Source organism: Cervus elaphus, chromosome 10 (genome assembly GCF_910594005.1).
Source record: "Cervus elaphus chromosome 10, mCerEla1.1, whole genome shotgun sequence".
NCBI lineage: Eukaryota > Metazoa > Chordata > Mammalia > Artiodactyla > Cervidae > Cervus > Cervus elaphus.
Genome location: NC_057824.1, coordinates 42,271,640 through 42,290,318, shown reverse-complemented (window position 1 = coordinate 42,290,318; position 18,679 = coordinate 42,271,640). Strand labels below are relative to the sequence as shown.

At 37.1% G+C, this 18,679-nt stretch overlaps 1 protein-coding gene across 2 annotated transcripts in view; it reads right to left on the bottom strand.

Moving 5' to 3' along the window:
- LOC122701688 (S-adenosyl-L-methionine-dependent tRNA 4-demethylwyosine synthase TYW1) overlaps positions 1 to 18,679 on the bottom strand; it is a 144,238-nt gene that overhangs the window by 36,884 nt on the left and 88,675 nt on the right. The window lies entirely within an intron of this gene.

Sequence of the window (18,679 nt, the reverse complement as noted above, 5' to 3'; positions counted from 1 at the left end):
TACGGCAAAGGTGATTGGTGCCTGTGGTTATGTGCGAATGATTGCATCCATTTGGAGCAAGTTCCTGGGCAGTATCCATGCTGCTAAACCTCAAACCATGCTTTAAGTAGCAAGGCTCATTATACTCAAGAGAAAGACAAAGTGAGATGAGAGTTGAAAAGAATGATACCAATCTCTATATGCCCCCCAATGTCCACAGCAGCATTTATTTACAATTCCCAAGATATGGAAGCAACTTAAATGTCCACCGAAAGATGAGTGGATAAAGATGTGGTATATATAAACAACAGAATATTACTCAGCCATACAAAATAATGAAATTTTGCCATTTGGAACACCATGGTTGAACTTGGAGGAGATTATGCCAAGTGAAATAAGGCGGTCAGCGAAAAACAAACACTGAATGATATCACTTTTATGTGCAATCTAAAAAAAACACAACAAACCAGTGAATATAACAAAACAGAAACAGATATAGAGAATAAATTAGTGGTTACCAGGGGCGAGAGGAAAGGAGGGAGGAGGGAGATAGGGGTAGGGGACTAAAAGATATAAACCATTATGTATAAAATAATCCACAAGGATATATTGTACAGCATAGGGGAATATAGCCAATATTTTATAATAACTATAAATGGAGTATAATCTTTTTGCAAATTGCTATATTGTACTCCTGAAACTTACATAATATTGCACATCAACTATACTTCAATTAAAAGAATACCAATCTCTCTACTTTTAATTATATCTGAAGATAACCAAGAGATGAAGAGATGAATATCATTAGGTGGCCATTTTAGAAAATGCACTCAAAACTTATTTTTAAAATGCAACATAAAGAAAAGAAAGTGAAGTTGCTCAGTCGTGTCCGATTCTTTGCGACCCCGTGGACTGTAGCCTACCAGGCTCCTCCCTCCATGGGATTCTCCACACAAGAGTACTAGAGTGGGTTGCCATTTCCTTCTCCAGGGGATCTTGCAAACTCAGGGATCGAAACCGGGTCTCCCGCATTCCAGGCAGATGCTTTAACCTCTGAGCCACCAGGGAAGCCCCAAAATGTAGCATATAAAGCATGAAAAGACACACTTCTTCCAGATTCCCTTTACATAGCTAGAATTCACCCAATGCCAAAACCTAACAAAAATGGTAGAGAACTGCAGGCCAATCTCACTTGTATTCATACATGCAAAAGTCTTACCAAAATTTTAGCAAAATAAATTCAGCATTATGTTAAAAATTCTAGAAAAGGAGAGATGATTCAATATTAGTGAAGTCACTTAGTCATGCCTAACTCTTTGCAACCCATGGACTGTAGCCCACCAGGATCCTCTGTCCATGGAATTCTCCATGGACACTGGAGTGGGTTGCCTTTTCCTTCTCCAGGGAATCTTTCCGACCCAGGGATTGAACCTGGGTCTCCTGTATGGCAGGTGGATTCTTTACCATCTGAGCCACCAGGGAAGCCCATTCAATATTAGGTTATGTATTAATATTAATATAATTCATCACATTAATATTGTGACACAAAAATCAATCAGTCATCTTATAGATATAAAGTCCATCCCTGATTTTAAAACAAAATAGAATGAACTGAAAAACCATTTGGTAAACTCAAAAATTAAAAAACTTACCATTAATATAAAGAAAACACCCTCGAGTCAATAGTCCATGTCATTCTTATAGATGTAAAAAACAGAGGTATTTCTTTTTAATCAGACTAACAGCAGAATGTCCACTCTATTATCTTTATAAACACTTTTCTGAAAGTTAAAATCAAAGCAATAAGGCAAGAACAAGACTAATTGAATAGTATACCCAAAAAAAAAAAAGTATAGTATATCACTAAAAAAACAAAAAAGTGCTGGTATATTACTTTAAAAAAGTGATAGTATATCACTTGCAAATGATATAATTGGCTTCCTGGAAACCTAAGAAAATCAACTAAAAATCACATCAAGTCAAATTGGCCAGTGACCAAATAAAAATAGAAAAATAAGCAGCTTTCCTAGCATAGAGTGGTAGGATAGATGTGGACTCTGAAAGTGAAAGTCGGTCCAGCTCTTTGCAACTCCATGGACTATACAGTTCATAGAATTCTCCAGGCCAGAATACTGGAGTGGGTAGCCTTTCCCTTCTCCAGGGATCTTCCCACCCAGGGATCGAGCCCAGGTCTCCCACATTGCAGGTGGATTCTTGACCAGCTGAGCCACAAGGGAAGTCCAACAATACTGGAGTGGGTAGCCTATCCCTTCTCCAGGGGATCTTCCTGACCCAGGAATCAAACCGGGGTCTCCTGAATTGCAGGCAGATTCTTTACCAACTGAGCTATCAGGGAAGCCAGGCCAGACTGAATCTCAGACCACATACTAGCCATCTTTAACTCTCTGACTCAGTTCCTCCCTGTGTAAAATGCAGGTTTCGCACAGGACTGCAAGTGTCCATCTACATAATGCTCCGGCTTCCCTGGTGGCTCAGCTGGTAAAGAATCCGCCTGCAATGCAGGAGGATCAATGTTTGATCCCTGGGTTGAGAAGATGCCCTGGAGAAGGGAATGGCTACCCACTCCAGTATATTGGCCCAAAGAATTCCATGGACTCTATAGTCCATGGGGTCGCAAAGAGTCAAACATGACTGAACGACTTTCACTACTACATAATACTTAGATCCATGCTGGCAGCAGGAAGTCATAATATGTATTAGCTATTATATGCCACATATATGCTACATATATACTATATATACATATATCTATGTAGCATATACACATATATTACAAAGCACAAATTCTACTTTACAAAATACAACTATAAAATACTTGATGATTATTTATGAAATAACATGGACAGTGAAAAGAGGAAACATTTCTGAGATCATAACAAAAAACTAGCCTACGTGGAGAGCCATGATAGATTTCTAAATATAATGTAATTCCAATAGGAGTTAAAAATTCTTTTCAACAAATAAACTAGCAGTGATACCAACAAAAACAACAGCAGGAGTTGGCAACGAGTCAGCCCTTACTATGTGCCAGCTGTTGTGTTTAGTATCTTAGTGAAGACTCCAATATTTGTCTCTTCTTTGCAACAAATCTTATAAAATAGGTTTATTATCTTCACATTATAGATATGAAATTGAGGCCCAGTGCTGCTAAATAAATTTCCCAAAGCTACACAGTTGGAAAGCAGCAGAGCTCAGATATGAACCCAAGCAGAATGAATCCAAGGCAGACTCTATCTCTCATTGCTAAACCTTCTCAAATTGTGAAATAAATCATGCGAAGAGAAATGTACATAAAACACAAATGTTATCGCCCAACAGATTAACACAAAGAAATATCCATCGCCCACCCAGCACCATCTATTCCCTTCACCCAAAAGCTATCTGATATTCTGACTTCAACATTAAATTTTAGACTTGTGCCTATGTTTGAAATGTATATACAGAGAACCATATATTCTTTTGTGTCTTGCTTTTCTCACACAACATGGTGTTTATACAGTTCATCCATGTTGCTGTATGTTAGGATCTGCTCATTTTGTTATCTAACATTCCATTACATGAGTATACAATAATTCACTCAGCCATATCCCCACTGATAGACATCTAGATTATTTCTATCTTTTAGCTGTTGTAAAACAATGCTGCAAATTTATGGTTCCTAGGGGTGGGGAGGGGGAGGATAAGTTGGAAGATTGGGATTGATGTATACACAACACTATATATAAAATAGTAACTAATAAGGACCTACTGTATAGCATAGAGATCTCTCAATACTCTATAAAGGCCTATGTGGGAAAAGAAGTATATAAATATATATACAATATAAATTTTATATATTTATATTTTATATAAATATAAATATAAAATAAATATATAAATTAAATATATTTTATATATTTTCTATATATTTATATATAAATATATTTTAAATATAATATATATAAAACTGATTCACCTTGCTGTACACTTGAAAATAACCCAACATTGTAAATTAACTATACTCCAATAAAAATTAAAAGAAAAACAATACTGTTATCTCTCATAACACTAGAGTTTAGCTTTTTCTACTTTAGGGAATTTTATGAAATGCTCTTATGACATGTGTTCTTCTATGTCTGCTTCTTTTACTGAATTTAATTCACTGAATTTGATGGTGACTCTGGCTTTAGATACATTTTTACTGCTGTTTAGTACTCCAGTATATGAAAATATTAACTACTAGTGAAAGTTGTTGGTTGGTTGGTTGTTTTCCCAGCATGGACTCTTACAAAACACCACTGTAAAGAGTGTTACTGCACCTGACTCCTGATAGACATGTTTCTTTGATGTTCCTAAGAGTGGAAATGCTGGATCAGAGGAAGTGCAGGTATTTTGCCAGACTGGTTTTCAAGGTCATTTCACCACACATCCACTTGCAGTGGATCAGAGTTCCAGCTGCTTCTCATCTTCAACAACTCTTGTTGGTAGTCTTTTAAAACTTGAGCCATTTTCATGCTGTTCTATTTTGTATCTGTCTGTTTACTGATGAAGTTGAGTATGTTTTTGGCCATTCTGATCTCTACTTTTGTGAAGTATTTGAGTGTGTTGAATATTTCTCTATGGGGATAATGGTTTTTTTACTACCGTGTTTTTCAAATTCTTTATATATCCTGGCTAGAAGAACTCAGTTATAACTGTATCAGAAATATTTTCATCTGCTTTAAGGCGTTCCTTTTTACTTTCTGCATATATTTTGATCAACAGAAGTAACTGATTGTAGTACATTTACCTTTTATCTATAGCATACTAATGTTCAGATGATTAAAGACAAAGAAAAGCACTACTATGGGATTACAAAAAAAGGAATGTCATTAGATTTTATTTCAAATGATCAGATTCACATTCTGGGTTTCACTGTATCTGTAGGGAGCCTGCTCAATGGGACAGTTTTGGAGACTTTAAAGTCTATGTAAAATTAGTTAAAGCAATTCCTAAAGTCTATATAGAAGAAAGTGGAGTTATACTCCAGTTAGATCAAATTAAAACAAAAACTGAGCATAGATGATGCTTGAGAGGTGAGAGCTGGAATTGCCTTTGCAAAGGACATACTTAACACTTTATATTATCCTTTTAGATAAAAAAAAAAAGAGAATGAGAAAGAGAGAGGGAAAACTGGAGTACAAACTGGATTTGTAGTAATTTAATTCAAACAAAAAATATCTTTCCCCCATTTGGGGACGTAATTAGTAAATGTCATTTGTGTAGGTTCTGGATTGGTTATTACTGCAGGGTTTTCTGAATGTGTCATATTGTCTAGTAGGGGACACAGATGGTGTGATACTGGGTCAGTCAAAAGGTACATTCGGGGTTTTTTGTTACATCTTATGGAAAAACCCAAATGAACTTTTTGGCCAATCCAACACCATGGATGCTGAAGCTGAAACTCCAATACTTTGGCCACCTGATGCAAAGAACTGACTCATAGATCCTGATGCTGGGAAAGACTGAAGGCAGGAGAAGGGGATGATAGAAGATAAGATGCCTGGATGGCATCATCAACTCGATGAACACGAGTTTGAGCAAGCTCCGGGAGTTGGTGATGGACAGGGAAGCCTGGTGTGCTACAGTCCATGGGGTCGCAAAGAGTCAGACACGACTGAGTGACTAAACTGAACTGAATACTATGGAATATAAAAACGAAGATGAAAAATATCCAGTTAGGCAAAAAGCTTAGCTACTTTCTGTTCAAGCTACAATGTGATTTGTGAAATGTCACAATGTGAGTTGTTAAAAAAAAAAAAAATCAACTATTTGGCATGTTATAATTTCATGTATTATTGGGGTTTTTCAATCATTAAATTTATTCATTTTTAATTGAAGGATAATTGCTCTACAATATTGTGTTGGTTTCTGCCGAACCTCAACATGACATGTATTTGTTTAATTTAAGAGTCTAATATACTTTTCCCCTAGTGGTGAGAACAGACACAATAAATGGGAGGCGGGGTGATCTGAAAGTTACATCACAACAAATGCACAGCTGGGCTGTGCAGCGAGAGACCTAGACCTTCACCTCTAGACTTTAGATCAGATCTTTGTGACAGATTTTAAATTTGAGTTTCAACTTATTATGTTTCTTAGAGGGAAGCAATACATGGACTGAAAATACATGAAGTGAAAATTGAGGTCGAAATTCCAAAGGTAAATGTTAAATGCTTATCAAAGGGAACTGCATGGGGAGGCGGGGAGGCAGGCAGTATAAAGAATCAAGTACAAAGTAGAAAAGGCCTGAGTGAAGAAAAGAGGAAAAAAGTATAAAATGAGGAAAAGAGTCCACAGTAGCAATGAAGCTACTGGACCCCTGAGTCAACTGTGCAAGCTTAGGTGCGCTCTTTGCCCCTCTGTAAAATAGGAAGAGAAACAGTATCTGTATCTCATAGTATTGTTGTTAAATTAGAAGAACTAAGACAAAGAACCTAGAACACAGTCCCCGCAGAGAGAAAACTATGAAGAAATTTCAGCTACCACCACCACCAGCAGTTACACAGACCATTCATTTGATCACACAGATATCAACTCAACCAACAGTCACCAGGTGTTAACACTAGGTGCTGAAGATATAGCAGTGAACGAAGCAACCACCATGTCAACTGTTGTATAATCTACATTCTATTCTAGTAAATGAACAAACTCAAGTCAGAAAAGACATTAGCAACAATGGTTAATACCAAAAGAGGAGAGGAGCCAGGAAACCATCAAGGCAAGACTTCAACACTCCTGCCTGGCTCCACAAGCCATGAAAACCAGATAGAATATTGACCAGATCATATCATGCTTGTCAAAAAAATGATTCTGAACTGCTTAAAACAAAAAAACAACTTAAAATTGAAACACCCCCTCACTGACAACCATTGTTTCTAAAATCAAAGGAATATGTGTTCGCCAATACTAGAAACTGGGCGATGATTCTTTTAAAGACCTTAGAAAGCATACCTGTTCTTAAAATGGCTTTAATTAGCCAAGAGTTATTTTGCTTTTTGTTTTGGTTTGGTTTTGTGTGGCTATGCCAGGTCTTAGCTGCAGCATGCAGGATCTTTAGTAGTGGTGTGTGAGCTCTTAGTTGTGGCATGCGGGAGCTAGTCCCCTGACCAAGAATTGAACCCAGGCCTCCTGCATTGGAAGCACAGAAACTTAACCACTGGACCACCAGGGAAGTCCCTTAATTAAGTCTGATGCTGTTCATGGGAGACAAAACAAAATGTGTCAATCTGATAGGTCAAGTAATGCAAAAAAGTAGAAAATAAATTCAAAGATATAAGTCATGATGCAGCTAAGTGAAGTATTCTTTATATTCAAAGACAGGAAGGAAAACTATTACAGAATTATTCCCAAAATAAATTAACTAAGCAACCACCTAATTTAAACTTTTATGAGTAATGGAAAATGTAGATCAAGGAAAGATGGCAAGGACAGTTTTATAAGACTCAGTGAAGAAAATCCAACAGGAAAAGAAATCATAAAGGAAACACATCAAGCCATTAATAGTGCTTACTTATAAGGATCAGAAGGGTTGTAGGTTTATTTACATTCCTCTTTAAACACCTGTGAAAGTGTTAGTTGTTCAGTCATGTCCAACTCTGTGTGACCCCATGGACTGGAGCCTGCCAGGCTCCTCTGTCCATGGAATTCTCCAGGGAAGAATACCAGAAAGGATTAAAGTGTTTAACATACACATTATGAGTCTCAGAAGGAGAGGTGAAAATGACAGCTAAGATCATGGTTACATAGGAATTCCCTGTATTATTCTCTCTTCTCTTGAATGTTTTAAAAAACCATATTAAAAAGGTTCAACAATTTATCTTGACAGATGCAATTCAAGACAAATTTGAGCTGAGGCTGTGTCAAAACAAGATAAAATGGTCTCCTAAAACATGGCTCTGAGTTACCAGTAATCAAAGAAATGCAAATTGAAGCAGTAATGAGGTACCATTTTGGCTTATCAGATTGGCAAAGATTTTTTTTTAAATAGCAATATTCACTGCTGCCTAGAGTACAGCAAGACAGAGAAATTCATTCACTGATGGTAAAAGCATAATTCACTACAAACATTTTGGGAAGTAGCATGGCAACATGATTAAAGTCTCTGAAAAATACTCAAATCTGTTGATCCAATAACTACATTTCTAAAGATGTAAGCCTTTGGAAATGATAAAATTTGTGGACAAATACTGATGAATAAGAAGGTTCATTTCAGCTTTATTTGTAATAATGAGATACTATAAATATCTCAATCCCAAGAAATAGCTAGATGATTTATGATACAGCTATTTAACACTAAAGATGATTATTTCAGGACAGCGGTCATGAATCTGAACATGGCAGAGAAACATACTCCTAACTGTGAGAGTTCCATACGGATGTGAGTCTCAGAAAAAAGGAACGAAGGAGGTGGGAGACCTGTTTTTCTTTTGAACCTTTGCTCCTATTGAGAATAACTGTTTTAAAAGAAAGTTTAATAATAAGGGGTAATTTTTATGTAACAGCATCAAAATTTTTAAAACTTAAAAACAAAACTGTACACGTACTACAGCATTAATGACATAAATACATAGACACGGTAGAAACACAAAAATTTGAGAAGGAAACACAAGAAAAGTTGTGGGGTCAGAAAACCTGTGCGTGCACACACACACACACACACACATATATTTTTTAATATTAATAGTATTGACTCTTTAGATGAGAATGGATCAGTTTAAAAGTTTCTTGATATGCCTAATCTTAATTATCCTTAAAACAGATCCCTCAAATAAAATTCTCTGCTCAAAAACCAGAAATCTGGTAAAGGAGGTAGAAAAAGATTTGCCTTAGGTTCAGCTGAGCCTCAGAAGACCATTCAAATCAACTTGAATATGAGACAGTGTGGCCTGAATTTGAAGAGTCATGGACCTCTGTGTTACTTATAATAGCAAAGAGGAAAAAAAAAAAATGGTTTGACATCCTCCTAGTAACATGGTTAATATGAAGGAAGATGTTGCTTGTGTGAAGGAGTAGAAGGAAGGTGGAATCACATATAATTTAAAAAATTTTATATATATACACATACATGTACACACACACACACACACAATCACATTATAATGTATGCATATAGTCAACATTAAATATTCATGGGTTGGTTCTAAGACAACTGCAGATACCAAAATCTTCAGATGCTCAAATCTCTAATATAAAATGGCACAGCATTTGCATATAACGCATGCACTTCCTCCTGTACATTTTAAATCATCTCTAGAGTACTTATAATACCTAATACAATGTATATTATGTAAATAGTTGGAAATACCATGTACATACAATGTAAACTGTTGCAAGGCAAATTTAAGTTTTCCTTTTTGAAACTCTCTGGAGTTTTTTGTTTTCCCCAAACGTTTTTGCTCTGCAGTTGGTTGAATCTGAGGATGAGGAACTGGCAGACATGGAGCGTACTGCATGGTGGATGTACGGTCAAAGGGGAACTGTAAGTTCATCTCTTGAAAAACAACAAGAGGAGGAAGCTGAGGAGTGCAAAATGCAAACACAGAAGAGACTAAGAGCAGCGGTAGCTGTATAAAGAGAAACTGTACATAAATAAGAGCAGGAAAAACAAACCCCACGAGAGGATGTTTTAAAAAGGCAGTAGTATTTACACATCGGAAAAGCAAATGAGTAATATGGAGCAGTGTTTTTCCATCTTTTGGAGGTTAGGATAGAATGGAAGAGATAAAGCTCTATTGGCATTTTGAACAGAACTGTTCTCACAGTGTAAAAATGACTACTGCCCTGTGTCAACTACAAACTGACACTTGCCATTGGCACTTGCCATCTACCTCTACAAGGATTAAATCATGTGCTACTGCAGCAGCTGATTTTCAATACCCTATGAAAGGAGTTCAGAGCGGAAAGCAGAAATGAGGCACTCTGTGCTAGGGGAACAATTGGCATGACAGGTCTTCAGACAGTTCGATTATTTTCAGGAGCTGATTTTATGCACCCAATTCTTGCACTTCCTCATATCTAGAAAAGCATTAAAATCCTTCATGGTGATGGCTGCTTCTCATGACTAGCAGAAACCTTCTACAAAAAAATACATGCTTGATTGCATGTACTCCCCCTTCACCAAAATCACATATACACTTACCTTCCCCCCATCTCTTTGGATCAGTTTCTCAGAGCTATGTGAAATGCTGTCTCCCAAGCTGCAGTCCTCATTTACAAAAATTTATCAATAAAACATGGGAATACAAGGAAAAGGAAAGAAACAAGAAAAAAGGAGGGGGGAAAAAAAGATGATTAATAAGACAGAATGTAAAGAGCTCAAGACGAAACCAAAAAAATGAAAGAGAATAAACAAAATGCTAAGATTTCTATAAAGAAAGCTGAGTGCTGAAGAATTGATGCTTTTGAACTGTGGTGTTGGAGAAGACTCTTCAGAGTCCCTTGGATTGCAAGGAGATCCAACCAGTGCATCCTAAAGGAAATCAGTCTTGAATATTCACTGGAAGGACTGATGCTGAAGCTGAAACTCCAATACTTTGGCCACCTGATGCGAAGAACCAACTCATTGGAAAACACCCTGATGCTGGAAAGACTGAAGGCAAGAGGAGAAGGGGATGACAGAGGATGAGATGTTTGGATGGCATCACCAACTCAATGGACATGAGTTTGAGTAAACTCCAGCAATTGGTGATGGACAGGGAGGCCTGGCGTGCTGCGGTCCATGGGGTTGCAGAGTCAGACACGACTAGTGACTGAACTGAACTTAACTAAAGATTTCTACAGAAGAAAGGTGTGAGTACAAAATTATGGGGCCACTATCACAAGGTGAATGAGAGAGGCAGCTTATCTACATAAGAATAAGCGGAAGTCAGAGAAACAATGTTATGCAAATCGATAAGCAGAAGATTTTGTGCAGGCCTACACCAGGGTGGCATACACACATGCAGTCACCTAAGCAGCCCATCGACTTCAAAGTCTGAGGATATTGACAGGGAAGTAAAATCTCTGACAAAGTTCCCTCAGGCAACCATCTCTCCATCATCCTGCAGCAGACACAGACAGAAACACTGGGAGTGTGCAGAGGACGGAACGAGAAGGACATCTGGACATACCCAAAGCCTATCTTATTAATACAAAACCACTGAGACAAAGCAAATGTGAAAGGAATAACAGGGCAGCCAGAAACCACACAACTCTAAAATCAATAAGTCCTATAGATCTATTTCTCCAGAAATATTACTTGTGACAATTCACAAGATCAAGCCCCAGATGTTAAATGGTAAAGGTTCCCTTCCTGGGGAATTAACCGTCCAAATGCATATGCTTTTATAGTCGAGGGATGTTCAGACTGTCTTTAATCTACCATTAACAATCTCCCTGTACCTAAGCTTGGCTCTGCAAAAAAAAAAAAAAAAAAAAAACCCACACAAAAACCAAAAAGCAAAACCAGACTCATTAGAAGGTGACTCAGTCCTTGAAGTAAGCCTATAAAGCTTCCTCCCTGGAAAGCTCGTTAGTGACAAGATGAGACTGAGTGTACAGCACTTTACCTCATGTGTGACTCACAAGAAAGTGAATCTGGAATGATGGATGGCAAGAAGAGCCTGGAAGAAGGGTATCTGGTGCTTGCTATACAGACACAAAAATACCAAAAGTTAAGCCTTTCATCCAAAACCCCCTTACTTATCTAATGTGCATAATTTACCAATAAATGAATGTACAAAGGGGTACCTTAAGCTCACCTCTTGAGCCAGCCCCTGCTGCAGGGATACACAGAAGAAATGAAAACTGAAAATCCAATAGATAAAGCTGGCTAAAAATATATAATGAAACAGCCTCGTGACCAGGAATTGGACCTAGCCGCCTGTTAGAGCGCACATGTGAGCAAAAACAACCACCTACTCAAGAAGAGCCTGCAAACAATTCCAAGAGATGTGTGGAAATGTAACATTTCACAAAGACAGCCAACAGAATCTACAATTAGAAGATAAATTTCAGTCAAAAAAAAAAATATTAAAGTGACAGAACAAGTGACTTTAAACCAAAGACATGACTTCATAAAGATGGCAATTTTCCCAAATTAAACTATAAATTCAATGCAATTCCAATCAATATCTGAAAGTTATGTGTGTATGTGGATGTGCGTGTGGGGTGTGAAAACTGACAAAATGATTCTAAAATAAATATGATAATGTATTAAGGGGCTAAGAATAAGCAAGAACAATTTTGAAGAAGAGGGGTCTTTTGCACTAAATATCAATCTTATAGTAACTCAGTGTGCTAATGGAGCAAGATTTAAAAAAAAAAACAATATAACAGAGTAGAAAGTTGAGAAACATCCATGAATACATGAAAACTTGATTAAGACAAGCAGCCATTACAAATCATGGGGTAAAAGATAAATTATTCAACAATGATGCAGCTCCAATCAATAATCCATAAAGGAGAAAAAGAAGCCCTGTCTTGTAACACACTTAAAATAAATATAGATATGTACATACATATACACGTTATGTGTGTATCTGTATACATATAGAAAGAGATCATTAAGTCTTTAATTAAAAGTATTTGGAGTCAATGAAAATCACAAACATCTCAAAAGCAAAAACAGTAACAAATCAAAACAGTACAAACTTTCAGCTATAATTAAGTACTAGGGATATGATGCTAATGATAAATACAATTAACACTGCTGAATGTAACACATGAAAGTTGTTATGTGAGTAAATCTGAAGAGTTCTCGTCACAAGGAAAATATAATTTTTCTATTTCTTTCATTTTTGTATCCATATGAGACAATGAATGTTCATTAGACTTCCAATGGTGATCATTTCATGATGTCTGTAAGTCAGTCACGGGTTCCTTGTTTGTAAAATCCTACCACTTGTAGATTTATTCCTGTATATATTTTCCTTTGCTGTGAACATTTGAATGACCTTGAACAGGGATTTTGAATCATGACTACTGGATATGTTAGGGAAAAAAGGATCTAGATATTAGTGAAAGACAAAAAAAGGATAGAAAATAAAAAGTAGAGCAGTGAAGGTTTTTGGGTTATAGTCATGAGTAATAATTAAAAAGACAAACACAGGCCATAAACCTGCATCTTGGCACCCATCAATTCAGTTCAGTTCAGTTCAGTCGCTCAGTTGTGTCCAGCTCTCTGTGACCACATGGACTGCAGCAGGCTGGGCTTCCCTGTCCATCACCAACTCCCAGAGCTTGCTCAACCTCATGGCCATCAAGTCGGTGATGCCATCCAACCATCTCATCCTCTTGTTGTCCCCTTCCCCTTCTGCCTCCAATTTCACTAAATTCTGGTGAGGTCTGGTGTAAAGTTACTGTGGGTGGCACACAGGTAGTTAACTGTGTGTGTTGAGGAAGACATTTTAAAACATGGTAAACTAAACAGGTTAAATAAAATTTATCCCCAGGCTTTTCATTTCAAGCATCAAATTCTCTGGGTTTTTGACCTACAGTGGAAGTTAAAAGTCAGTTTAGTCATGGGTGAGACAGGAAAGAAAAAGACAAATCCTTCATGTACTACACACAAGCAAATCTGCAATTACCATGTGGTTGCTGTAGAGGAGTCTGAGATGTTTTTGCAGACAAGGAACAGAGAAGTAAAAATTAGCTGAACAGTACCCAATACTAATTAAAGATTTGTAAAACATTATTAACATTCACTGTACTCAATATGATTTCCTTTGTCCTTCTATTTAATGAACACAGTACTTAGAAGGGATTTCAATGATTCGCTCTAATTCCCAGCTTCAATCTAAAATTTCCTTTTAAGTGCTAAATTCTTCAAACGTGCCTTTTCCTACTCCATGAATTTTTTTAGGACATAAAATTGACTTTTGGTCAAGAAACCACCATATTCAAAACAGAGCTCCATTAAATGGAACCATCTTAAAAAAATGGGCAGGAGGTGGTCTGTGTACCCTAACGCCCTCTTAGAGATGATAAGGAGTAAGTTCTGGAAAATAAGATGGTCTCCATCCTTTCTCCTATCCTTGTCTTCAGTCTCTACCTCCTACCACTCCTAGAAACTGGTGACCAGAAGTCCAAAAAATAATCACTGCTTTTCCCCTGGGGAAGATGTACTTGAATTGTAACCGGTTATAATTATACAAATAGAACTACAACTAAAGGATTTTCCAGCATCTACCAGATATTTTCAAAGTACAAACAGTCAAAAGATGACAATTTTCCAGCATGAACCAGGAAGAGAAAAACAAAAAAAACAGAAATGTTCTTTATGGTAATATAAAATGGAAGCTCTCTTCAATCACTGGACCAGGTCAGGGTCTCCCGACATCCTGAGATACATGCAGTTCATGAATCAGCAGGAAGATGAATGACATATCTCCTTTTTGATTTGGGGTTTTTTGTCTGTTTCACAAACCCCAAAGCTAGGCGATATACCATCAGAAAGATTCTAAACCTCGTGGAAATAAAGCTAATAAATTCCAAAGGTTACTCAAATTCTATTTACATGATTTTTAATATTTCTAACTTGTCATTGGCAAAACATCGTTTTTTTCTTTCCCCACTGTGTGGCTGGACGACGTGAAGGTGCAAATGGCTACATATAAATGGTATTTATTTCAATCCAATATCTCAGACTATGAAGGAACTAATGGCATAATTTTTTACTCCTATGATCTGGCAAATGAGTTTCTGCCATACATACTAGTTTCTGGGCCACATCAAAGAAGCAAATTATCTTCATGTTGCCATAAGTCAAACAGAACTCAGGTTCCACTATCTTCACTTCGCAAATACACTAATAAGGGTCTTCAAATGTCCAACGTGCTTCCTTCTTTCTGGTTTCAATAAGCAAAAGAAATTAGCTACTGCCCATTTTTTTAACATCCCTTTTCTCCACACTCTTTTCACAAATCAAATACGATTCTCATGAAAAGGTCCAATTCTAATGTCCAAAATAACAATAGCTAAGCTAAAATTTTAAAATAAGCTTTGAGATGAATGGCCTTAAATGATTCCATTTGGAACATATTAAAGAGGATGAAATCTGTGCAGCTGCAGGAAAAAATGCTTACTGGTCTCTTAGTGATGGGTGAGGGGAAGGGGGGAACTGGTGATTTCCTTCATTTGTGGCAGTGGATCTCAATCACATTTAACCCCAAAGCACTTTTGATAAACATGAACATTTTCCTTTAATGCTGTTTGAAATGTCAAAGCAAATATCACTAAAACCAAATTGAAAGGGGTGGTTCTTTTTGAAAATGTCTGTTCAAACCACCTGGGTGTCCCTCTCTAGCCCTTTGTCAGAAGAAAATCCATTATCTATGTACATTAGGACAAATATACGTACCTTGCAAATGAACCCTGGTAAGTGACCTCAGTTCTAACTTGTCTAGGACTAACTTTTTTTAAAATCTTTTTTAAAACACTGTGTTGAGTGAATGTAACACATATATCACAAGAATATATGTGTTCTTGAGACACTGGTCTTACATTTAGATCTTTAATCCATTTTGAGTTTATTTTTGTGTATGGTGTTAGAAAGTGTTCTAGTTTCATTCTTTTACAAGTGGTTGACCAGTTTTCCCAGCACCACTTGTTAAAGAGGTTGTCTTTTTTCCATTGTATATCCTTGCCTCCTTTGTCAAAGATAAGGTGTCCATAGGTTCGTGGATTTATCTCTGGGCTTTCTATTCTGTTCCATTGATCTATATTTCTGTCTTTGTGCCAGTACCATACTGTCTTGATGACTGTGGCTTTGTAGTAGAGTCTGGAGACACTGATACAAGTATTAGTCTAGAAATTAGAAATAAAACATACCTCTTCCTGAGAGGTATATAAAGATCAACCCTCTCTCACACATCTTCCTTTCTACCTACACGTTCATGTTCAGGCTTCCTCACTTCAAACAACAAGCAACACCCCGAAACAAACCCTAAATCCTTCTTGTCTCCTTTTCAAGAAGTCACCTGTTTTCTGTCTTTAGAAATGCTATACAATCTGCCTTCCATCTCCAGCAAATCATTAAGATTACTTTGATGATTCCATATGCCCAATATTTGGGGGGGTTTACCTCAAATTAATTGATCTTTTTTTACCTTGATTATTTCCTTCTTCCTAATAGCCTTATTTTATTGCTACTTGCCTAACATTCGAACTTAATGCTTAGTTCATTGATGTAGTTTGCTAGTCTCCTACCAAAACTCATTCACCTTTCTTCCTTATAAACATAATGTCTGAACTACTTGGAGACAACAGTATTCTCAGCTAAAAGATTACATTTCCCAGCCTCCCTTAGGAGGATGTAGTCAAGGGACTAATTTCAGGCCAAAAAGATGTAAAAGAAAGAGTTACATAAATTATCTTAAAAAGAAGAAGATGTGCTCTTCTAATACCCATCCTTGTCCTGCCTGCTCAAAATGAAGGCTGGAAGGGCAACATGATGGTTGGAGCTCTAGCAAGCATTTTGGACCATGAAGTAAACTTCAGAATGAGAGTCATATGCTGAATGTCAGACAGGAAACTGTGTCTCTGAAAACACCGTGAAAAAACTGAAAATGAAAAACTCACTCTCTCTCCTGTGTTTCTCCTTTACTTTCACACTACTACCATATTCACAACACTTCTGGCACCAGAGGTGTGGGTTTTTCTCCCATTATCAAGCAAGAGTGTGACACCATCTGAGGATCCTCCAATTCAACTCAATTCTGACACTATCTACCTGGAGACAGCATCAGGTCCCCAGGGTTAAGGGCTCATGCCCTCCAGACTGCCCCAACCATACTTCAGATTCTAAGTGCAAATTAGGGTTGTTACCTGTACTTCTCACCGATCAGTTATAAACTGGTGATTCCCACAACCTCTTCAGGTTCAATTAATTTTCTAGAACAATTCACAGAACTAAGGAAAGCAATTTACTTACTATATGCCAGTTTATTATAAAAGGATATGATAGAGAATACAGATGACCCTGCAGATGGACAGGTGAGTAGGGCAAGGTAAGTGGGAAGGGGTGAGGAGTCTGCGTGCTTACCAGGAACTACTGTCTCAGCACCTCCATGTCTTCAGTAACCCAGAAGCTCCCTGAACCCTGTGCCTTTGGGATGTTTATAAAGGCTTCATCATGTAGGCATGATTGATGATTAATTTGTAGCCCCTCTCTCCTCCCTACAAGATATGGGTATAGGGTGAAAGTTCCAAGCGTCTAAGTTTGACTTGGTCTTTCTAGTGATCAGTTTCCATCCACAAGCCCACCAAAAGCCACCTCATGAGAACAAAATACATCCATGAAATTCCAAGGGATTTAGGGATTCTGTGTCAAGAACCAGGGTCAAAAACCAATATTAGAATAAAAGATGCTCTTATCACTTAGGAAATTACAAGAGTTTCAGGAGATCAATGCCAATGATCTTCAGGAACTGAAGACAAAAAACCAAAATCTATATTCTTTTCCAGTATCTCACAGCCACTGCATCAGTTCTTGGTGATGGTGGTTTAGTCAGTAAGTCATGTCCGACTCCTATGACCCCATGGACTGTAGCCTGCCAGACTCCTCTGTCCACGGAATTTCCCAGGCAAGAACACTGGAGTGGGTTGCCATTTCCTTCTCCAGGGAATCTTCCCAATCCAGGGATCGAACCCATGTCTCCTGCATTGCAGGCAGATTCTTTACTATCTGAGTCACCAGGGAAGCCATAACAGTTCTTGGTTCACCTTTACTTGAGTTTCTGTGACATGAGAAGAAAAAGGATTTCTAACTTAATTATCCCACTCACTGTTTGGGGGTGTCTGTTATACATAGTTAATCTGAATCCCAAGTGATAGAATTCATCTTTGGTTTAATTCTGGATATTGTCATGCAGTATTCTGACTTCCTCTAGTCTACACATATCTGAAATTATAGTCTTGATTTCCTTTCATCTAATGAAAATTACAAGTTACTCCATGAATTATCAAGTTATTGAGCCTTGTTCATTTAAACTTTTGCTCTTACCACATTATGTTTGGTGTGCTATAAATGGCAAATTTTTTAATCCATTTGTTTTCTGTCTCTCCTTCTCTCCTAACAGAGAACAGGAGCCTTGTGTGTCTTATTCACTGATCCCCAGTGTCTAGAAGAGTTCTTAAAATATTTAGCAAAATATATACTTGCTGAATGAATGACTGAATGCAGTTTGTATAGTTTATATCTTTTAAACATTTGTTTATGATCCAGTATATTAAATTTTATGCACACATAAGGAACCATCATAAAAATAAAAATACAAGGGAAAACTGATAAATATTAGAGGAAGATGATCCATCATTATCAGTGAATAGTAGAAAAAGATTATATCATAGCACAGAAAAATATTTAAGCTGCAAAGGAGATAAAGTTATACATAGAGTATGATTATGCTATGCTACCAAAAACTCAAACTTATGTCTAAATAAGAACTATAAGGATAACAAAAAAAGAACATAAACCATGCTTCCCTGAAAACTGTAAATTTGAAAGTACAATTTAAAATATATTGGGAAGCAGAAAGACATTCGGAGAAAAAAAATGGCCACAGGAAACACACACCCAATATATTTCAAGACTCATAATCACTAATTAATTAAAAAGGATGGAACTACAGTAACACAGGCATCTCCTAGCTAAGAGCAGTAATCTGTTCCTGGAATCTAA